Source organism: Vipera ursinii (assembly GCF_947247035.1).
Source record: "Vipera ursinii genome assembly, chromosome: 2".
Classification (NCBI taxonomy): domain Eukaryota; kingdom Metazoa; phylum Chordata; class Lepidosauria; order Squamata; family Viperidae; genus Vipera; species Vipera ursinii.
Window position 1 is genome coordinate 283,561,406 of NC_139513.1, and position 24,201 is coordinate 283,585,606.

Consider the following 24,201-nt stretch of genomic DNA (forward strand, 5'->3'; position numbering starts at 1 on the left):
ACAGACGTTCCCCTGGAAGTTAACCCATCACAAATTCAGTGGTCTGTAATGTTTATATTACCCACCCCGTAAGCCACTGAGTTCCAAAGGAGTATTATGGTGTGTAGCAAGGGATTTATCTCAAAGAAAAGGATCATTTTTCACTATGACTTCCTGCTTTTCTGATACCGTCACACTTGATTCATATTATCATCCAGATCCATGGCTTTTATATGAAGCAAAATTGGCTCAGTTTGGATAACATACAGAGCTAAAACGAGTCCTTAATATGACCGCCAGCACAATGTACTGAACCAGCCTGAGTGGCGTAGAATTGTCACATTCTTGTATAAAACTACAATTTGTATAAAACTACGATTTGTATAAAACTACAATTTGTATAAAACTACAAGAATGTGACAATTCTACGCCACTCAGGCTGGTTCAGTACATTGAGCTGGTGCTCATATTAAGGACTCGTTTTAGCTCTGTATGTTATCCAAACTGAGCCAATTTTGCTTCATATAAAAGCCATGGATCTGGATGATAATATTAATCAAGTGTGAGGGCATAATCTGTCCCTCCCAGATTATATAGGTCAGCTATCTTCCTTCAAAAGAACATCTTGTAACTGGATTTGAATACACAGCATAATTTCTGTTTAATAGGATGATAGTTGCACATGTAACATTCTTGGTAAAATACGCAGTGCTCTCATATCACTGCTGGCTTTCTAACCTCATAGTTACGCGCGCGCCCCCCCTCCCCCCCCCCTCCAATTTTGGCTCAGAGAAACAGGTGCTCAAATCCTCCCAATTTTCTCTCACAAAATGTTATCATATGAGAATAAAATGTGGCAGCCTGTGCATTCTTGGGCTTGGAAGAGAAATGGAGATTGAAACTAATCTGAGAGGGAGACGTTGCTGCAAGTGGGGGTGGGGGTGGGGGACCCTATAATGTCTGATGAAGGAAGAGGATGAGGTGAAAGATGAGGCTGACAATCTGAGACAAGGAGACCGGCCTGCGGTCTCGAGGCTAAGGAATGGTGCTGATTGAGGCAGTTCTGCCAGTGATTCCTGCTCAGATCATCTCTGGTTTCAGAGCCTCTTTGGCACATGCTGGATGATACTGCTTTTGTTTGACAGCTGTGAGAGCTGTGGGACTTTCTGCCTGTTTTTGTTAGGCGTATTTTAATGAAAGTTTTTTGATTTAATTAATTTGTAACCTATTTATTTTTATTCCATCTTTCCTATTTTTGTAGACAACTCAAGCCTCAGAACATAGCTAATATTTTTTCCTCCTCCCGTTTTCCACACAACAACAACCCTGTTTGGGTGGGTTGAGCTGAGAGAGAATGACTGTCCCAAAATCACCCAACTAGTTTTCATGCCTAAGGCAGGACTGGAACTCACAGCCTCCCGGTTTTCTAACCCTTTCTGGCCTAAAAATCTGGTCATAAGTCATTGCTGTCATAAATTGAGGCACCCGCTGACCTGATTTTTTTATATACTTTCTGTGATGGCCATTAAGCAAATCACCATAGTTGTTAAGCAAACCTATTATTCCGATTAGACATGGTTTGAGCAGAAACTAGCAAAAAATGCTGTAAACTGGGCAAAAAACAATCGCAAATTATGGCCACCTGACCACAGGAAGTTGCAACCAGTCATAAAGGCAAGCACCCAAAATGTTGTAACATAACCTACAAGGGGCATGACATTTTACAACAGATGGAATGGTTTACAGGCCCTAAAGCGCCCCGGTTCCACAGCCATGGTTCCTTCAAACAATTGTAAAATGATGGTCATAAGTCGAGAGCTATCTGCATAACAAATGTCTGTGTCTTCATGCTTCATTTTGTTTATAAAGCTATAATTTTAAAAATACCTGAAATATTGTGTTGTATGTTGATTGAAAGTGATCAATATAGTAGATTCTCAAAAGTTATGAGTATGGGTTTAGCTCTAAAATATGTTTGCACTAGGTTTTATTATAAATAGACTTAACCTAAAATATTTATACCCGACACTTTATAGCTGATTCTTCTTTTTTAAACATTTCCAGGCAAACATGGGATAACATAACTATGTGGTCTAATTTAAGTCTGTTGAACTCTATTTAAAGCATTTTCAGAATTGTTCTACCGTAATTTTATTTTGAGGCTAAGATTTAGATTAAACTAAATCTAAAAAGAATGGTGCTTCTTTTCCTAAGTACTATTAAATATAATGCCTACATCTGTCTCAGTACAGTGATTGTATGCTTCGGTGTCATTAAATTTTCAAATATCTGCAGTTTACCACCTGCTCTCAAATAGCATGTCTACATTAAAATAAGTCATTGAGTCAGAGATCCATTTTAAGTTACAGATTTCCACAACCACGTTACAGAAGTGATTCATAACTCAGAAACAGGTCTTTCGGTATCTGCCAGAAGGATTGCTTCGCTCACAGTCAATGAATAGTATTCCCAAAATCAGAAGGCATAAAAAGCCATACTTTGCTTTTTTTAAAAAAATAATGCTGCCGTGTCAGCTCCAGACCGTATAGAGACAGCTCGGGGGGGGGGGAGCAGGAGACCCAGCTAGCTGATCAATTGTACCAGATCCAAACACGGGATGCCTCAGCAAATGCTGAGAAGCAATGAGGAAGGAAACCGTAACACATGAAAATAGCCCAGACTGCTCCAGCAGCCAGGCTGCAAAACACACAACAAATAAAAAAATTGAAGATTGTGGTTGTGTTCATCAGCATTGTGGACTCTGCTCTGGAGGCCAAGAGGTCAAGGAAAGAGTCCCTGAAGCCAGAGGCTCCCCATTTCTGTGGTTCACGTTTGAAGCCTTCCCCCCCCCCTTTGCTCAGCTTAAGTTGAACGCGTAGAAAATCGCTATGCTTTTCACTAAATTCTGCTCCACCCCATTTTTATAATCAAAAGTTAATTACTCCAGTAATTCTTTTTTGCTAATAATAATTACATTGTGAGACTAGCTAAGCCGGTATACCCTCGTATCTGGCATTCAAATCTGCAGAACAGGAGGCAAGTTCCATTTTTAAGAGCAGGGAAATTTTTTAAAAAAAAAACTTGATTCATTTTGTCTCCCAGTATTGGTAGGAAGTAGGCTTCACGGGATTTACTGTGTAATTTTGTTCTGTCCTTAGGTATAGATGGATCTTCACTTGAAAGAGAATTTGCTTAAGCATTAGTTCTTTAAGTGTTAACATAAGGATAAGTATGGTTTGGTAACTTGGTGTCTTTCGGATATATCACCAGCCTATGAGCCTTTGCCATCATGGCTTGGATATATGGAAGTTAAAAGTCTGAATAGCTTGAGTGACACGTGGGTGCACGCATGTGCTTTTGAGTCAGCCTTGATTCCTGGCCACTACCTGGACAAGTGTTTGCAATTTTCTTGACAAGATTTCGGAAGTAGATTGCCTTTGCCTGATTCCTAGGCAGAAAGGATTGTCCCAAGGTCAATTGGCCAGCTTCATGCCTAAGGCAGGATTATAGCTCAGGGCCTCTCAGAGTCTGTTGCCTGGTGTCCTAACGATTACACCAGACTAGCTCTCGTTTAGTTGCACGGTAGTAGTGCACAGTCTTCTGTGTACGGAACAAACACTTTAGGGCAGGGGTAGGCAACCTTGGCTCTTTTATGACTTGTGGACTTCAACTCCCAGAATTCCTGAGCCAGCCATGCTTTAGGGTGAACCATGCCTTAACCAAGTGTCAGGTGTTTTCATTTCTGCATAGAACAACAAGGTGCTCTCCTGTTTGGGGCAGAAATGCTTCAGAGGAGCAAGGAAAAATCTAAGAGTGTCAGCAAGTGACAGAAGGAAGGTGCTGGGAAATTCAGGAGCAGGAAGGCCAGAGAGTTAGGCCTTGCTAGGAGCTTTTGAAGAAACAGCGTACACCAGCCTTACCACTTAGAATAGAATTAAAATAGAATAATAACTTCATCGTCACTTTAAATGTACGTTAATCACCATACACTAAAATGAGATTTCATTGCATAGAGCTCTCGAAGGGTAACCACCTCCTATATACACTGCATAACCATGACCAAAAAAAAATTACGCATATACTCACATACACATACATGACCCAGAGAAACAACACAGTCTACTTCGGATGTATACATATACATGGCGAGAAAAACAAATTTGAGATTTTACCAAGTGGATGGCATAAGAAACAAAGCTACTATACAACCTGGTAGTCCTGCTACAAATACTTCAAAACCTCCTCCCAGAGGGGAGTAACAGAAACAGACCGTGAAGTTAACCTGTGCAGTTCCTGTTTCATTTGAAACCTGAAACAAGCCAAGAAGTATTGTTAATTCTAAAGGCTTGGTACAGTGTCCAGAATGTCATCGTGTGTGATGACATCCATGCTGCGTGTGCATGCAAGTCAGGAATTTCATGTTAGCAAATGAGTTGAGAGATAGAAAACGCTCATACCCTCCCTGTTGAACGCTCCATATGGAAATAAAACTGGCTGCCAGGAGAGGGGTGAATTTCTCTGCCTTTCCTTTATGAGCCTATATTCAAGGCTATGACGTTTTCTTGACTATGACTGGTATGTGTAGGCTTTTCCCAAATATATCATTCACTATTCTGCAAACCAGCATGTTTCTGGCTTAAGTCTGGAATGTTCCAGTGGGTGTTCAGCACCCTAAAACGATGAGTTACCTAAGAAATGCCTATCTATTCTATTGCCTCTCATGTCATTATTTTCTTGTATACTGTACTCCCATAATAACATCCGTAAATAGACACATTTCATTTTGGAGACGGTCATAGCAGCTTGATGTGCATTGCAGAAACAAGCATAGACTTGTTTCGTGCTACAAGAGAGAGAGTAGATGCTACTCATCTTTTGTTTCTTCCGTTGGGTCTCTCAGACGTGCTAAAGTGGAGCACATAGTTTTAGTCTGCTGTAAGACCATGCTATAAAACAATTAACAGAGTCAAAGCAAGGTGATAGTGGTGGATTGAGACAAAGCCTACAGAGTGTAAAATATTAAGAAAAAGAAGTCTTGGTGCTATTTATCTTACAGAGACAGGACCTGGTATATATTAGCTGAGAAACAAATCTTGGGTATGATGTTGGTTCCAACCATACCTTATAACAATGCTTGCACACACTTCTAAACTTTGTAAGGTCCATCTTGGTCCAGCATTTTGCTTCTCACAGTGATCAACCAGATGTTTCTGGATTTCTTACCCTTCCACATTGTTATTGTGTTCCAGCTGGTACTTCAAGGTATGCTGACTCCAGTCCAAAGGTAATACTGAGTCTTCAAGACCAAATAGCTTTGCATAAATGTACGTTCATGCATTTGTCCAATCATCTCCTCTTCCCATTATTTTAATAGGATTTAGATTTAGATTTAGATTCTAATTAGGAAGTTGGCATATATATTTTTTGCAATAAAGTCTGTCAAGTTCTGGCATGTAGATAATTAAGATAGCAAGTTTGTTCTGTGTCAGGCTCAGGCTGCCAAATCTGGACTGCCAAAACCTAGAAAACCAGTGGATAGCATCAAGGGAAATACATTTACAGGTAGTCCTCAACTGATGAGCTGCCTATTACAGTCATAAGTCGTGACAGTTGTAAAGCAGGTCACCCATATTACCAAGCCAATTTTACTACCATTTTCGTGGCGGTCGCTAAATGAATCCATTGTTTGCTATGGGACGTTTTTTGCCGAAACCCAGAAATAAATACTGCCTTTCTGAAAAAGCTTTGCAAATCAGTCACATAGCTAGGGAACACTGCAAACAGCTGTAAATGCGGACTGGTTACCAAGCACCAAAAGTGTCACATGACCTCTTCTTATTTGAATGTTATCTTCATCATTTTTTTAAAAAATGACCCAATTTGAATAATTATCCAACTGTTTTTGAAGTAATTTTTCTCAAACTTGGCAACTTCATAATGCCTTCAGTACCCAAAATTCTCCAGCCAGCATGGCCATTGCTGAGAAATAATAATAATAATAATAATAATAGTAACAACAACAACAATAATAATATAAAAAATAAAATAAGGGTGGAAGGGACCTTGGAGGTCATCTAGTCCAACCCCCTGCTCAGGCAGGAAACCCTACAGTATACCATTTCAGACTTCCAATTCTGGAAGTTGAAGTCTATACATCTGAAAATTGCCAAGTTGGGGGCGGGGGAGAGACAGACAGACAGAATCTACTTTTTAAGGAAGCCAAAAAGATTTGCTATATCTATTCAGAAGTTAAGAAAGACACAAGAAGTGGCAGCCATTCTGTTTTAACTTGAATTTTTTCTCTTCTTTCAAGACGAGAGATTTTTGGTTGGTTGGTTTGATTTCATTTGCTCCCAGGATACCAATAGTGGCAAAGATGGAGTCAGTCTTTTTTTTTTAAAGAGTGCTTCCTTTCCATTTAAGGTAGACTAATCTGGCCAATTAAGGGACGCGGTGGCTCAGTGGGTTAGGACGCTGAGCTTGTCGATCAGAAGGTTGGCAGTTTGGCGGGTCGAATCCTGAGTGCCGCGTAGCAGAGTGAGCGCCTGTTACTCGTCCCAGCTTCTGCCAACCTAGCAGTTCGAAAGCACGTAAAAATGCAAGTAGAAAAATAGGAACCACCACGGTGGGAAGGTAACAGCGTTCCTTGTGCCTCTGGCGTCTAGTCATGCCGGCCACATGACCACGGAGACGTCCTCGGACAAGCGCTGGCTCTTCGGCTTTGAAACGGAGATGAGCACCAGCCCCTAGAGTCGGAAACGACTAGCATGCATGTGCGGGGGAACCTTTACCTTTACCTTTAATCTGGCCAAAGGGAACAGGTAGAAGTAGCCGTGTGGAAAAGCTGTGCATTTTAACAAGCAGCCTAATGGCTGCACGCAGCTGCAGACAGACACAGAGCTTCTGGAGCTTAAAGTGGTGGCTGAGAAACTCTTAACTGGGATATTTAAACTGTGGAACTGCTGTGACCTTGCTGTGCCTGAGGTCACTGGCTGCAAATGTTTACGCTGAGGTTTTTATTCTCATGAATGAGAGACGGTTCCTTGCTTGCACTTAACTGCCCTATAAGTATCCTAGACAGCAATTAGTTGGCTCATGCTATTATTAGCTGTAGCTGTAAAAATGATCATTTTATGCCTAACGTGTGTAGGTGTTTAGAAACACTTTGCTGAACTGCATACCTTTGAGGATTTTATTTTTCAAAAATTGTGGAATATCTTCAGTACTGTACAAAGGGAATGCTTACTTTAGGTGGAAGTAATGATTCTTCTCAAGCCCTTTTAAAAAGAGGTTATTTGTAAGCTAAGTGACTATTATGGAAAAAGAAATATATGGCAGCATATAGAGTGGAGTTAGTGTTTATATTTTCCCATACCTTAATGAAGGTTGAGGAACACTGTGTTCACTAGCGCCAGAAAGGCAAAAGGCATTTGATACAGAAAAACCAAATCATCCAACTCCCAAACTACCCTAAATAGAAAGATTTCTGGGGGTAATCATATCAGCTGTGTTATAAGGAAAAGTAAAAGCTTTTAAGAGAATTCGGCCTCCTTACCTTTCAAGAGATGCAGAGGGTCTCCAGTAATATAATCTCTGGAAGGGACCAGAACTGAAATTATTCCATGTTTTTATACTATTTTATTGTGCTGGGGGGTTAGGTTTAAGGGTTAGGGGAAAGGACAGCAAAAAGCTTCTGAGAAGAAACCCTTCCTATTCCTTTCTTTATAGTCCCTGAAAATGACCCAGAGTTAACTCTTTGGGAATCCAATTTCACTCCATATTTTGGTGGCTTTAGCGAAGCTTTTAAGTTTGGGGAAAGGAGCATTTTGTGTTGCACAATCCCACTCTTATATTTGAATTAAAAGATATTTTAAAATGACATCACCTTAGGATGCTGGAATAGCCCAGATAGGTGTTGGGGGCCACTTATGTATTGGTTGGGGCATTGATTTTCCCACTCTTGCTTTAAAAAAAAAGCCAAAGATACTATCGGCTTATGTACGAGCTTGCCTTTTTCAGTAGCTGAAGACACTACTGCCTATTGCAGTACATCTCTGACACTTATATACAGGTAGTCCTCGAGTTATGACCACAATAGAGCCCAAAATTTATGTTGCTAAGTGAAACATTTGTTAAGTGAGTTTGCCCCCATTTTACGACTTTTCTGCCACAGTTGTTAAGTGAATCCCTGCAGCTGACAAGTTAGTAACCTCTGGTTGTTAAGTGAATCTGGCTTCCCCATTGACTTTGCTTGTCAAAGCTGATCACATGATCCTGAGACACTGCAGCCGTCATAAATATGAACCATCTGAATTTTGATCATGTGACCCATGGGGATGCTGCAATGGTTGTGAGTGTGAAAAACGGTCCTGAGTCACTTTTTTTCAGTGCTGTTGTAACTTTGAATGGTCACTAAATGAACTGTTGTAAGTCAAGGACCACCTTTATAAACTCCGCATCACCAAGAAATCTCCAAGGCTCAGCCCAGTTTTAGGGCAATGTCTAGAATAGAATGGAGCTGGAAGGGACCTTGGAGGTCTTCTAGTCCAGCCCCCTGCTCAAGCAGGAGATCCTATATCGTCTCAGACAGGTGGATGCCAGACCCAAATCCCCTAGCCGTTCTTTGTATGCCATTTTCCTATGATTCTGAAGTTAGCTGATATAATAGCGCCTTCACATTTCTCCCAGTGTAGGTAGTCCTCGACTGAATACGGTTTTTATTTTTTTATTTTAATTCCATTTATATCCCGCCCTTCTCCGAAGACTCAGTGCGGCTTACAAGCTTAGCAGTTGCCTGGCAACTATTCAAAGTAATGACAACACCCACCCAAGTTACTTACAACCCGGTTCCAAAGTTGCCCGCGCTCATGATCATATGATTTCATTTGGGGCCCTTGGCAACTGGCCTGCATTTAAGGCCTTTTGCAGCATCCCACAGTCACATGACTGCAACTTTCGTGTTTTCTAGAAACTGGTGTTAACTTCCAGGTTCCAGCGAATATTATCTATAGCAAACAATGAGTTTGTTCAACAATAGCTGCAAAAAAAGGTCACAGAGTCAGGTGAATCGTGCTGAACCATTTTATGGCTCAATTGCAATCATAAGTCAAGGGCTGCCTGTATAAGAGAAGGCTGGGACTTTAAATATATGTCCTCCCTCCTGGCTAATATTATTGGTCTCTTGACATGGCATATTTACAGCAGGGATGACTCCAGATTGGTTAGCTGTTAGTTATGCATTAGTCCAGGGCTTTCCAACCAGTGGTACGGGTACCACCTGTGGTACATTGGCACCTGGCAGGTGGTACGCGACCATCCTATAAAAGTGGTAGCGGGGGAGGGGAATGAGCTGAACCAGTGGCAACATCACACAAGCCTGAGCAAGAAATGGCTGGAGCTGCAGGGCTGTCAGGGCTCAGCGGAAGCGCCAGGATCAGCGCCAGGCTCCAGCTGGAGCTCGGCGCTGATCCTGGTGCTTCTGCTGAGCCCAGAAGAAGCGTCGATCAGCTGGAACGTTGCAGCATCTCCAGGGTCTTGTGATTTACATTCAGATGCTTGGCAACTGATTCATATTTATGACGGTCAGAGTCCCAGGGTCATGTGAAGTGACCAAAACCTGCTGCAACCACCCAGCAGAGGGGGGAAATAAAAACCAAACACCCACCCCACCCCCGCTGCCAATCCTCAACAGAAATGCTCACAATAAAAACCTCAGACAGGAGGAAGAGTGCCACCGGGCGGGCAGGCAGGTGTCTTGCTCGGCTGTGGCTTGGGGGGGGCACTTTTTTCAGTGCCATTGTAACTTCAAACAGTCACTAAGCAAACTGTTGTAAGTCGAGGACTACCTGTACTTCATCACTTTTTTCCTTTTTGGGGGGGGAGGTCAAGTTTTTGACACCATACTAGGCAACTGGTGGTACTTGGATGTTGCCATATCCTAAAAGTGGTCCAATGGGTGAAAAGGTTGAAAAGCCCTGCATTAGTCTACTCTCTCTCCTCAAGATGTAGCACTGCTTTGGCAGCCTTCTGAGAGCTTCAACACTCAGCAGGCCCAAAAAATTCAGGCTAGGAGTTTAGTTTTATTTTGCTTTGTGCTTTTTTTTTTAAAAAATTCAGATTGGGGGTTTTTAAGGAGCACAGTGGCAACTTTAAATCTGCAGTGTGCATTGCTCCTGCTGCTTATAGAAAGCAACCTCAACAAGCCATGCAAAGTGCAGCCTTTGAACCAACAGAGACCGCTGATACTGTATTTGATTTACTCAAATTTGGCCCACAAAATTCTTCCTGAGAAGGTTATTGGTAACAACCTATAAATATGAGCCCCTCCTCTGTTGCTTTGGGGTTCAAGTTATTTCAGTGTTGCTAGGTCGAAAACAATGCCTTATTTGGGGTATGGGTTCTGAATGGTTACTTTAAATAAGTTGAAACCCTTAAAAATATTTTTAAAGAAATCCAAATAAGACATGAATATTTTTTCTGAGATGTCATTTCATGTGTCATTCTCCTCTATGGTTTTATTTGTGGTAGAATTCCTTGTTTCCTGAATTTTTAAATACTTCCTGTGACTATAGTATTCTTGTATCTAACCAGTGAAAAGGTTTAGTTGAAGCAAGTGTCATTTAGTGTCACGTGAAACACTTAAAATGTATATAAATCTAAAATATATGTTTATCCAATTCATAAGTAGTTACAATTCTAGCAACTCTAAAATTAGCAATTATGGAAATAATGGTTTTCTTAATTAAATGGGCACATATTTGCAGCTACTTCATATAATGCTTCCCCATAAGATGTTGTTTTTCTCCTGAGGTACTCATAATATGTTTATATGAGTTCCATTGCACTTGGCTCTTATTTCCATTAACTACCATTTCTGCATGCTTGAATCTCATGTGGCCCCTAAATTTTGGAAGATTATGGTCATGTATTTCACATAGCAGCTAATCTTCATAGTTCAGTGGTGAGCTACCGTTCCATTCCAAAGATGGTTGTGTTAAGTGTACATATTTTAACAAGAAGGACTCAGGTCTTTCTTGTTAAATCTGAGGTTCCCATGAATCTCCAATATGTATTATTTCAGGTTTCAATCAGGTTAATGAAAAACATAACATTCTGTGAATCTCAGCTCTTTCAACAGGTTAGCAAAAGATTTCTAGTTGTTGTACTTGTAGAAAATACATTACATCTGTAAGATGTGTTATCTTCGTTGGCCAGCAATATGATTTCTTTCTCTTCACTGGGAAGCTTAGCTGTCAGGAGTTTAAACTTAAACAGCCCCTAGGGAAATGGTTGTAGACTCCATAAGTTCCTATGAATAAAAGGCACAGTTTAGGAGTGAGAAAACAAAATGTGTGCAATCTCTGAATTATGGATATCACATACCAAACTTCATCTGTTATCTTTGTTTAGCGATTTACAGTGTTTCTTTTCCACTTGCATATGGAAGAATAGGATGATTTGTGGTTGTTGGTAGGCGGGCAGTTCTGCAAATGGACAGGGAATTGAAAAACCTTGAATTGTCTGATTCTGTGCAATGATTTTGATACATAAATAACTTGTGAAAATCCTCCCAGTGGACCTATTTCTTGGAGCACATTAAGACAACTTTTAAAAGTTGATATTCTTGGGTGTTCTGCATTTTCAAACTTCCTTCATATTGAGTGATGTAGTCAATGGTTTATTTGTGGATTTCATCAGTCATGGTAAAATTCTGTTCATTTAAACACAGTGATAACAGAAAGTTAAATTACAACAGAATAATAACCTCATTAAACCAAATTTCTGTAAGTGTCTGTTCAGTTGCTGGGTCAAGCTCTTTTTCTTGAAATGTCTTTCTGAGGCACGATAGATGACACTGATATTGCTTATTCTCTAAGACCACCTACCTGTATTAACCTGCAGCAGTTAACAGTGCCCTCTTTGAGGGAGATGGGTAGTTTATAAATATGAAGTATAAATAAATTAGTGTACGATGCCCATCAGAAGTACCACTGTCCTTCAAATTCATGTTTTTACAAGACTGTAATCCCTAGAACTGTAATCCCAAAGTGGTCAAGCACTTTGACTGTGGGATTATAATAGAGAATTTAGGAAATGTAAGAACTTTCCAGCTCAAGAGGGATAATGGTAATATGGAGCTGCTGCTGCTGCTTTGATGTTGTGTGCCTTGTGTAGAGATGATGATGGCAAAAATTAGTTTGTAAGCTAAACTCCAATTTGCCTTTCATCAGACACCGAACATAACTTCCTCTCTTATACCGGAAACAAGACTTCCCTTGCTAGTTAGCCTCAAGATTGGCTGCCTTAGCAAGGATTGAGATGGTAATAAACATGTTTATGTTAAACATTTGTTATTCCCTTTCACGACACCTTCTTTATATATTTATATAAAGAGCCTTGGTGGAGCAGTGGGCTAATGCCTCCTTAAGTAACACCAGCTGCCTGCAATTAGTGCAGGTTCGAGTCCCACCAGGCTCAAGGTTGACTCAGCCTTCCATCCTTCCGAGGTAGGTAAAATGAGGACCCAGATTGTTGGGGGCAATTAAGCTGACTTTGTACTAATGCCGCTTGGGGTGTGTGTGAAAGCCCTAATAAGCAGGCATATACATAGAATGAAGGCTACTGCTAAGCTTGTAAGCCGCCCTGAGTCTTCGGAGAAGGGCGGGATATAAATGGAATTAAAATAAAATAAATAAAAAATAAAATATTGTAGCCTGGAATCTGGGAAATGTGTTGATGTTATCTGAGCAACATTGCATCTGGGATAACAACATCAAGTCTTCATTTTGTAGGTGCAATTGCTGTGTTTAGACTCTGGTCTGAATTTTTTTTTAAAAAAGGGGGGAATTATACACAAGGCCTATGGGTTTTTAAAAATCCGCTTTAGGATTGTGGATATTTACTGAAAGGCATCAACTTAGAAGAAGACAATTGGCAAGAGAATAAATTATACATTAGATTTCAGAATGAGAGATGTTTGTTTGCTTTAGCATTTTGATGCCGGTTGTCTTACATTTCCTTCACCTCTTTTCCTGTGGGTCATAGCTCTGGAATCTGTTGCCTACACGCTTGAACTAATTAAGCTCAACGTGGCTTTGAGCATGTGCAGAGAAGGATGTCATGATTGTAGTCTGACTCAGCTGCTATGCCATTTAATCCCCAACAGCCTTCCCAAATCCCTGGTATGCTCAATGTCTTTTTAAAGTTAGTTCACCACGAGAAAATAAAGGTCCATAACCATTCATATGTGAGAGATCCTTGGAGCTCTCTGAGCTTGGTTGCTTTCTTGCAGACATTTCATTACCAAACTAGGTGACACTCAACTTAGCTCAGAGACCACCAAGGACTTCTCATTTCAACCCTGAGCTACAAATGTTCTCCATTCATCCATTCATGTTAAAGCACCGAGGCCGGACAACCACAGGTTGAATCTGGTGGGAAGGTAGTTCCAGCCATGCAATTTTCCTTCAAGAAAATTGAAGGTGGTGGGGGAAGGGGTCTGTTGTAATTCTGAGCAGTTGCTCAGTGACTGGTCGTAAGTCGAGGACTATATATGTATCGCCAGGTTCAAGTCAATTATACTATTTGTTTTAAGCACCTTTATGCAAGCGTAAGAAATATCACACAGCTACGTCACATATTGTATTTTGGATCACATTTGTCTAACTGTGGCCTCTTCAGGAAATGTAAATTCCCCCAAACAGCATAATGGATACGATGCTTTACATAAGGCATGAGTAACATGTAAAAGTGATTCATCTCTGGAGACTGGTAGCAAATGAATGAGGTACTGCTTCACATACGGCGCTTCTTAATTCCACAGGAGTCTCAAGTAAAATATAGCAGTCCTTAACTGATACAGATAGGGTGAGAGTTTCTACTCTTATCTAGTTTTCTGCTTGGAAACAGTGTTTTACATCCAGCAGAAAATAAAATGAAAATGGACCAATTCAGAAACAGTGTCTAATGCTTATAAATAATGTCTTTGATAGCTGCCTAGAAATCATTATTATTTTTTTTTTATTTTTTTTTAATTCCATTTATATCCCGCCCTTCTCCGAAGACTCAGGGCGGCTTACAAGCTGAGCAGTAGCCTTCATTCTATGTATATGCCTGCTTATTAGGGCTTTCACACACACCCCAAGCGGCATTAGTACAAAGTCAGCTTAATTGCCCCCAACAATCTGGGTCCCCATTTTACCTACCTCGGAAGGATGGAAGGCTGAGTCAACTTTGAGCCTGGTGGGACTCGAACCTGCACTAATTGCAGGCAGCTGGTGTTTACTTAAGGAGGCATTAGCCCACTGCTCCACCAAGGCTTATTAGACTAATAAGATATTAGATACTAATAATGCTAATAAGAAACGTACTCCGTTTCTTTTTGTAAAAAAAAATGTCCGAAGCCATGCTCTACATCTCCCAAAAATGAGACCTGGAAAAATCTACACAATAATAGCTCCAAAAATATAGACCAGTCTATATTTTTGGAGCTATTATTGTGTAGATTTTCCTTCTTCTTCCAGGTCTCTTGTTTTTCGGAAATGTAGAGCAGGGGTGTCAAATTGCCGGCCCATGGGCCAGATGCATCATGCCAAAACAGTGACCACCCCATTGCCGGCAATGGGAAAAAAGTCATGATACGTCATGTCACGTGACATCACGAGTTTGACACCCATGATGTAGAGCATGGCTTCTGGCATATTTTTTTTAAAAAAAAAAGAGAAATGGAGTATATTTCTACAGAGGTTGGCAATTCTTGAACTAGTACTTTAAAGGATAACTTCAAATTACCAAAGTAGGTGGAATGTAAACCACGTTTTGTGTTATGATTAACAAATGTAATATCCTTGTGAGGTAGTAGAATATGTCCTTTAGTCTTTATAGTATTATGCTCTTTTATTGGCTCAGATTCAGATAGCATTAGGATTTAATCTGGACCAACATTTCTGATGCAGTTCCAGAACTTCTTCCTGTGGTAGGAGTCACCACCGGAAGATAATATCAGGAATAGAGAGAGTCAGGGAGTAAATTTAGAGTTTCCTTGCAATGAGTAATCTTAGCCAGCAACAATTATTACTTCCAAATTGTTGACCCTATCGCACCTTGCTTACCACTGTCCAAAGGAAAGAAAATAAACTTGTATCTTGCTTATCAAATAGACTTCCACACCCTCTTTTAATCTCTCTCTTTTATTTTACAAGGAGGCTTATAACTTAGGGAAATATTAGCTTGCTTGTATGTAATTAGCATGCTTAACAATTTGGTCTTTCCTGCTGTTATGCAAGCAGAGAAGAATTTGATTGACTTTCAGGGCATGTTTATTTGTTCCCTATTAGTTCTTTTAAAGAAGGTTTTAATAACTCATCTGCCCACATACTACAGGGTGTTTTTTTAACCTTTTCACTGCTGTCCAAGCTGCTGTTATAATGTAGGAACAGTCACATCTTGATTCTGTTGGTCTTTTAAGCATTGCATAGTGCACAGGTTAGTACCAGAGCAGTATATAGCCAGTATGATATTGAGGTCACTGCGGACAGCAAAAAAACATCATTATCCTCACCATCTATGAACTATGTAATTGCTTCAAGATATTACACAAAAGTAAGTTATTTTTTTGTAACCATAGATCCTAATATAGCATGCCATAAAATACAATCACAGGAGTACTCAATTATTTCTTTTGTCTTTATTGCCCCTTGTATTCTACCCAGAAAACTTTGGTTGTTGTAAGATTAATGTACAATTATTAAAGAAATACTTTTTTGCTACTTGTAAGAACATTCCTGACAATTCATCCCTTGCCTTTACTTTTTTGTTTGAGCCCGTAGTGCAGGGGTCTTCAAACTTGGCCCTTTTATGACTTATGGACTTCAACTCCCAGAATTCTTCAGCCAGGCATGCTGGCTGAGGAATTTTGGGAATTGAAGTCCACAAGTCATAAAAGGGTCAAGCTTGAAGACCCTTGCTATAGTGCATGTTTCTTATTGAGTGTAAGCAGTCCAAACATGTATCACTTTTGTGAATATATACACACAAACATGTGGAATAGAACAGAACAGAATAGAATAGAATACAGGAGCAGTGTTCACCTTGAAAAGTTTCATAGAGGAAGTTGCTTACAATTAATAGATTGTTCCTAGTGTGACTTTGAGGAAATTAATTGTGCACTCCTCCATTCTGTTTATAGCGTTAAACTTTTCTGTATGTATAATAAGCAGTATTTCCTTTTGTTTAGATTAACAAAGTTCAGAAAGCTGATCCTTTCTGCCTACGTTCAGTTGATCCTGCTCTGTATTTTTCATACTGTTCATACAAATTAGGCTATCGTGTAATATGATACAGAAATATAACATCTGCTAGAAAATAAATTGTTTGAAATAAATAAATTTGCATGTACATGTTTTGGATAACTCCACTTTCTACATGGAAACTTTCAAAGTATTTGGCATTTTTGTGGCAATGAATAGAGACCAAGGATGATTGATAGAACAGATGTGGTAAATGGGCCCTAATTGATGTCTGGGTAAAAGGCACTAGCCATCCTCCTCACAAAAAATATTCTTTATAAAGTTATTCATAGGTCCAGACCTGAATAGCACTCAAAGTAAAATCTGTTTTTCAAAGTTTCTATCCTATTGTAATTTTGTATCTTAGAACGATTGAAGCTTAAATGGAGATAATCAAAATCCCTACATTTGCCAGATTTGAGAAAAAAATCACACCCAGGAAGAAATCATGCAGAACAGAATAACGTGCAAAGGGGTGGGGTGAAGATCACTAGGCTGGCAAGGTAGTTTGTGCCCACGTTCAGCCTTCAAGCTCATTTTCTTCCCTCCTTCTTTGGTTCCATCCCTTAAAGGCTACACGTGAGGATTAGGGAACCTAATTAGTCATGCTGGCCAGTTCTGCTGGGAGTTGTAGTTTAGTGGGTCATGGAATGTACATTCATCATTGTAGATTGTATGCTTGCACAGAACTATCATCAGGAGCTTTAAAAAGCATTTTGTTTACTTGATTGAATCCTACTACTTGACTTCTCTATTGCCCTCTACAAGGCTTCTCAGAATTTATTTATTTATTTATTTATTTATTTATTTATTTATTTATTTATTTATTTATTTATTAAATTTTTATACCGCCCTTCTCCCGAAGGACTCAGGGTGGTGTACAGGGCAATAAATATCAAAATATAAATACAAAAGTTAAAAGAAGTTAAAAGAATTAAATAATCATGCCCAATATAATACAATAGAATTCACGTTGTTTATCTAGATATCAGTTGATATTTGTATTTTCTGATTAATATCCACTTTTATTTAGATGTTGAATTCCTTGTAGCTTAATTCAGCTAAGACAGGGGTTCAAACTCAATTTCATTGAGGGCCGCATCAGCACTGCGGTTGCCCTCAGGGGGCTGGGTGGGTATAGCCAGGGTAGGCGTGGCCTACTGGGTGGGCGTGGCTAGAGTGCAAATGGCCTACTGAGTGGGCGTGGCCAGCTCTACATTGTTTGCATCAAGGGTGCCTATGGAGGCCTGGGCAGGAGTGGGACAGATCTGAGGGTCTCTGTTGGAAGGAGGGTCTCTGGGCCAGGGCCAAGGCAGTGGGGGCCATTCCCTCACTGTTTCCAGGATGGCTTCGCGGGCCACATGAAACCACTTTGCGGGCTGTATCCGGGCCCCGGGCCTTGTGTTTGACATATCTGAACTAAGAGTTCTTCAAGCAACTTTTGCTCATCTTCAGTTTAGTATGTCAACTGGGTCTTTATTTTAATGCTTTCAGCTAATATCTCTTGTGTTCAATTTGCACAACATCTTTTCTTTCGGATGACAACCCTCCAGCCCTCATGGTCAGTATCCATGGTCAGGCTGCACTTTCACCAAAGTTGTTCCAGATTTTGCGGTTTTCATTTGGCCACCATGTTGATGGTTTTGGGGAACCAGGTCTAGGACAACTTGCCATGGCCAACTCGCTGTGGGTCAATTCAACTCTGTATCAGTTATTCCATTCGGTTACTTTTTATCATTAGTGACCACGTTTTTGTCTGGATTGACTTTTATTTTATTATTACTGGTCATGGTTCTGTCAAAATTAATTTAACTTTTGTATCTGTTGAATTGTCCCACAGCCAGTTGGCCATGGCAAATTGTCCCATTAAAATGCATGTGTGTGTGTGTGTGTGTGTGTGTGTGTGTGTGTGTGTGTGTTACGGCACCTTTTTCTTTTACAAAAAAAGCACTGATTAGGACCAAGATGAGTCATGCTTCCCACTAAAAAAATCTGGCTATACTAGAAGGTTTCTGGTTTCACATCAACTCACCTACACAAACTCATATATGACCATTCAGAGCACCACGGTTAATGATAAGGCAACTGCTACTAGCTAAACCATATATTTCTGTTTCCTCATTTACGTGAAATTTTTCATTTGCCTTTGCACCAAAGTAGTGCATCCACTTGAGGCAGCTCAAGCATAGCACCTTTTCTTCTACTTTCTGGAGGACAGTGCTTCCTAACAGGAGGCCATCATGCATGGAGTGTCTGGAGCTCTCCCCGCTTTTCCTGGAAGAGGGGGAAAGTGAGGTTCGGCAAAAGCACTTTGATAGAAGCCAGGTTGCCTTGGGTCAAGTTCAAGAAGAGGTTGGGTCTGCTGCAACATTGTCCTAGGAGCAAAGGCCATCGAAGGAGATTCCTTCAGGAGCAAGTTCTCACAGCAGAAATTCTGTCCATGTTGTCCGGCAGTTTTGTTCAGGAGGGAGATGGACAAACAAGCTCATTATTTTTGGGAGTCAACACCACTACAAAATTTGGCAACCCCTTATTTGGCCGAAAAGACCAATTCTGAGGCTGAAGAAAAGAGTTAGGATGTGTAAATATTTGAAGAGTAAATCATTTGAACTATGGATGTTCTTACCAACAGCTTGAACTTTAATGGTTTCATGGTTTTATTCAGAGAAAAGGCTTCATGTTTAACTGACAATGTGCAATTTTTGCCAGTTGTGGCAAAACTTTCCGTTCTCCCTGACATCTCACTGCAAGCCCTGGATATGGCAAGCTCTCATAAGTCCAAAGACCCAGAAATATTGCGTGGGAGATGAAGTTTCCCTTCTAATTCCTCATTTTAATATTGTGTGAGAAACAGCGTAAATCATCTATGGCATTATTCATAACATTTAAATGGTTAGATGGCATACCATGATGCAGCATATTACGAAGTGCTTAATAGGAACAAGAAATGAGAACAGAAAGACCTCCGAAGGTCATCCAGTGAAATGGTGCAAAAAGGTTGCTGAGGGCAGAGAGTTGACTGCCTTTACTGTAGTGTGTCTCTGTCTTTCACAGTATTTTTTTTACAAATAAACTTAGTTACTATTGATTGGTGACACAGAAGAAAGTTGGTGTTGGAAACTGGCTTTTTTGACAGATCACTTTCTTTCCTGATAACAGAGGGGTTGACCTTGGAGTCTGTAAAATCAGCTTTTCTTCCAGCATTGCCTTTTAAAAGAGAGCATTTTTAGGGGTCTTGTTTTGTTGGTTAATAGTGAATGTGAGGCCTGCATTTTTCTGACATGATGCTTAGAACACCTACATGCCTTCTTGTAAAAAGCCAAACAGGATAGTCCCTGCTCAGAATAGACTCAGGACATTTGGATGGAGCTAAGCATTTACTGGCTGGATGCCCTTCCTGATGCCTACATTGAGTTCACAGCAGATATTTTTTTTCTTTGCTCCTTAGGAGAGAAACATCTGACGCTACCTAGGATTGAGTTATCAACCTTCCAAGTGGAACATAAGCTACCACTAGGCTACCATGCTGCTTTTCAGATAGGAGCTTAATGTGTAGACAAAAATTCTGCTGACTAGGATGTAAATCAGGGGTGTCAAATTCGCAACGTCACGTGACGTGTCGTAATGTATCATGACTTTTTTTCCATTGCCAGCAACGGGATGGGTGCGGTTTCGCCATGAGGCATCCGGCCCACTGGTTGGCAGTTTGACACCCCTGATGTAAATGATGCTTTCTCCTAAAAAGATACAAGAAATGAACTATCCCTCAGTATGAATTTGTGTGGCTATGTGTATTTGTGTTTCTCAATCAAAATACTGAATTAGAAAGTGCATCTAATAGTTAATTGTCTTGCTCCAGCAATTTACAGGAAGGTTTACAGCAGCCTACTTTTGCTATTGCCTCAAGTCAATAGATCTTGGCAGAGAAGCAGCGATGTTGGAAAGAAAGAATAAAAAAGAAGTGGGGAAGCTTTTTTTTCTCTATTGTAGCAGTGCCACATCTCCATTACCTGCAAAAGGAGGCTAGCAAAAGTCAGACAAATCCCCATCTCCCACCTCATTCCTCCTCCTATGATACTGTGTTATCACAGTATTTACTGTAGAAGTGTTTACTTATATTACTACACAAAGTGGGTGTAACAGCTACTACGCTAGCTGGTTTTTTTCCCTTTCCTTTTCCATATGAAATCTTCAGAGATTTGAAAAAACTGAACTGGATTTTGATGGCAAAATATTCGTGTTTTCAAATAGGAAATAATTGCAGGATCCAGTCTGGGTTCAGTCACCGGGACCAAAGGTTTAATCTTCTTTCGGATTCATGCTGGAGCCCACCCTCATGGAACTTCTCTCTAGCAGAGTGTGTGTTTTTCTGGGCTATTGTGTGTGGTATTTATATGGTGCTTGATCTGTGTGGCTCTTTAGATGTTGATTGAGGCTGGCTGGCTATTAGGTCACTGATTAACACACTGCTAGACTCTCAGCTAGAGAGACGTTCCTCGAGGATGGGCTCCAGCACAAGTCGGAAAACCTGGAAGACTACACGTCTGGTCCCGGTGACCGACCCAGATTGGGTCCTGCAACATTATCCTGGGACACATAAATTCGCCTTCATTTGTGAGGATTTTTTTTTCCTCCTGGTTAATGCAATGCTGAGAACTAATCTTGCAAATAACATTATTGGCTTATGCATCAATCAGGCAGAAGGTGTTTCTTCTTTCCGGTCATTATATAATAAGGCATTTCAACTTCTTTTTTTAATGATTGGGCCAGGAGGAAAAAGTGAACAGGAGCACTTGGTTTTTAAAGTGTCTTTGCCTCATTGGCAAGGGTAGGTTGAGTATGTATGTCAGTCAGATGGACCATGAATAAGAAACTCCTAGGAGAGGCTTAAGATGGTGTGGCTCATTCTTGGTCACTAAGGCTATCATTGATGAAGCCCAGCTCCCAGACTGATGTTCCGAATTTCATTTTCCAACATTTTCTCAGATTGGAGTTTGTTTGGAAGGAACACTTCCTGCATAAGAGTTAAATCTTTACCTTAACACAAAGTCTTGTGTGAAAGAGCATGCAGAATCTCAGTTGGAAATTGTCCCAATATTTAATAGCGCTAAGAAGCAAATTTAAGTTCATTTTCCTAATAACCTACCTTCCCAAAAGTCAACAGTGCAAGTAGCTCCTTTTCTGTTCTCTTCAGCTATCACCTAGTTTTATTTCAACTTTTAAAGAATTATTGCTTTTGCTTTTATATTTTATTAATTAATCTCCTGTAATCTGTATTTGTTTAATTGGTCAGTACTCTGTGTTTTAATAATTGCTTTAAAAGAATGTGCAATTGACAAACTTACTTGATTTGAAGAAATTAGTTAAAAGCGTTTTATCCAAAAATGCTTCCTCTTTTGAACTCCACGTACATGACAATGCAGTCTTGCATAGCTTTTTATATACTGCAAGATTAAACCTTTAGAAATCTTACTGAGGTTTCCGTTTTCTAATTCTAAACAAATTTCAAAAAGGGTTTTCAATGCTTGATTATTGTGACTTTTTAAAAAAAACAATCCACACCTCTCTGAAAATAATATTTCAAATGTTAAATAATCTGAATCATAACTGCCTTTAATCAACTAAAAACTGGTATCGGGCTAGAAAACGCGAGACCATGAGTTCTAGTCCTGCCTTAGGCATGAAATGCAGCTGGGTAACTTAGGCCAGTCACACTTTCTCAGCTCAATATACCTCACAGGATTGTTGTTATGGGAAAAATAGGAGGAAGAGGGAGAATCAGGTATATTAATTTCCTGGAAGCCCTTTCTTGACTTTTTAACTAATGTTAATAGTGTTTACTCACACTTGCCTCCTCTTAATTTTTCAACTTTTATGTATACTGTTTTATGTTTTAACTTTTTATTGTGCACCTCCTAAAGATAGATGGTTCAGAAATGTGAAAAATAAAATGTTTGCCACCTTGAGTTATTTATAAAAGTAATAAAAACAGGAAAACTATAAATAAAATTTCCCTGTAGTTTTAAAGCTTCTTCAGCTTTTTAGCATATTTAGAGATCGTTTCAGCCTCCATCTAAACGGCTTTCTTGATGTTAAAAAGAAGTGTCCTTGAATGAATAACCTGTGTACTAGTATTTGTTTTATTAAAAATAGCTTTTTAATGGCAAAACAAATTGTATTAAAATTATAAGAAATATTTCAGTAGCAATATGTCACCTTTTTTCTTTATTTTTATATTTCGTCATGATTCCTTTGATTGCTGTAAGCCATCCAGAGTTGTTAAATTGGGCAGTGTAAAAGCTTAATAAATTATTATTAAAATTAATATGCGTGGGTACTCTACGCCTGGTGGAAACCTAGTCCTAACCAAGGATTAAGAATTACTAAAATAGCATCTAAGATGATAGGCAGTTCCAATCAGGGTGAGATTTTTGCAAAGTTAAGAGTGTTCAAGTCTGATAAATTCAATATTTCCAATATCAAGGAAGTCCTTTAGTTATCACTCCAGGGGTTCCAATGACAATTGGTATAACAACAGATTTCTTTTTCTAGAAGCATTCAACTTTGAACTTTAAATGCCAATATTTTATAATTTTTTTCCAATTGTTTTTCCTCAATCCTGGCATCACCTGGTAGAGCATCATCAGTGACATTCTTCTTTGGAATAAGTGTTGTAACAGGCACATTATGTACAAGATGCCTGTCTGTCTGGATCTTAAAATCCCATAAGATCTTAACCCACTCATTGTCCCAAGCCTTCTTCAACTTGAGGGTCCCGTGTTCTTGCTACATTCTAATCCAAACCTTAGCAAAAGTATCCAATGAATAATTTTAGCAAATCGGTCATGCTGTTCCTTAGAGTCAGTATGTGAAATTTTGTTGCAGCCACTGATCAAATGGTCATTTGTTTCATCCTTTTTACTACAAAAGCAACATTGGCTGTTTTTGATTCATGTCAAATCTTTACTTTAATGCAGTTAATCAGCAAAGCTTATTCTTGTTCTTTAACAACCATCTTCATGTAGAGGGGTTTTTTTTATCTATTTTTCCTTCCATATCGTTCAGGTGTTCCCCATGCATTTGTTTGTTCTTCCAGTTAATACATCGGGCTTCATGCTTCATTCTGCCTTACCTTTTTGTTCTTAAGAGCTTTCCTTGATTGATTTCTTTCAGAAAAGGTTTCGGGTTTTTCTTAATGTAGTACCACACTTGGCCAATAAAGAATGCTATAATTGTTTAATTAATTTGCTCATTAATTTTAATGTAGCCAAATTATTATTAATATGCAGTGATTAAAAGTAATGCTTCATGGAGAGAAGGGTATTATAAAGATAGAAGAAATTCAGGAAATAACAGTAAAATGGCTTCTATGTGGTCATTTGCTTGTGAAGAATTATTTTTAATTAGCCCACCTGACAGGTTTTTCAAAAGCTGGATCTCCGTTTTACTTGTATAAACCACAAGTGAGTGAGTAAGATACCTTCAGCTAATTAATTTGCAAGCCTCGTGTGATATTTATTGCCAGAAGCATCCATTTTTCCCCAAATAGGGTGCTGGTCTCTATGAAGTTACTTGACTTGACAAGGAAAGGACTTCTGTGGGATTTAGCTTGAACGTATTGTGGATCATAGTGGCTGTAAAAGTACAGGCACTCTTGGAGCCTGCCCATTATGGTTCTAAGTTGTGACGGTGATAAAGTGAGTCACCACATACTGGACTCAATTTTGCCATTTTTCCCCCCCCAGTGGTCATTAAGCAAATGCAGTCATAAACTGAACACTGTTCGTTAAATAATCTCATTGTTCACTATGGGGCATTTTTTACCCAAAACTGGAAGTAAAATGCCAGTTTTCAGTAAAAACGTCATAAATTGTGGTCATGGGACCACAGGATGCTGCAAACAGCCATAAATGTGGGCTGGTTCCCAAGCACCCAA

General features: G+C 39.6%; 1 protein-coding gene across 1 annotated transcript in view; it reads left to right on the top strand.

The window, feature by feature from the left end:
• MEX3C (mex-3 RNA binding family member C) overlaps positions 1-24,201 on the top strand; it is a 40,036-nt gene that overhangs the window by 12,002 nt on the left and 3,833 nt on the right. The gene's annotated exons all lie outside the window — the stretch shown is intronic.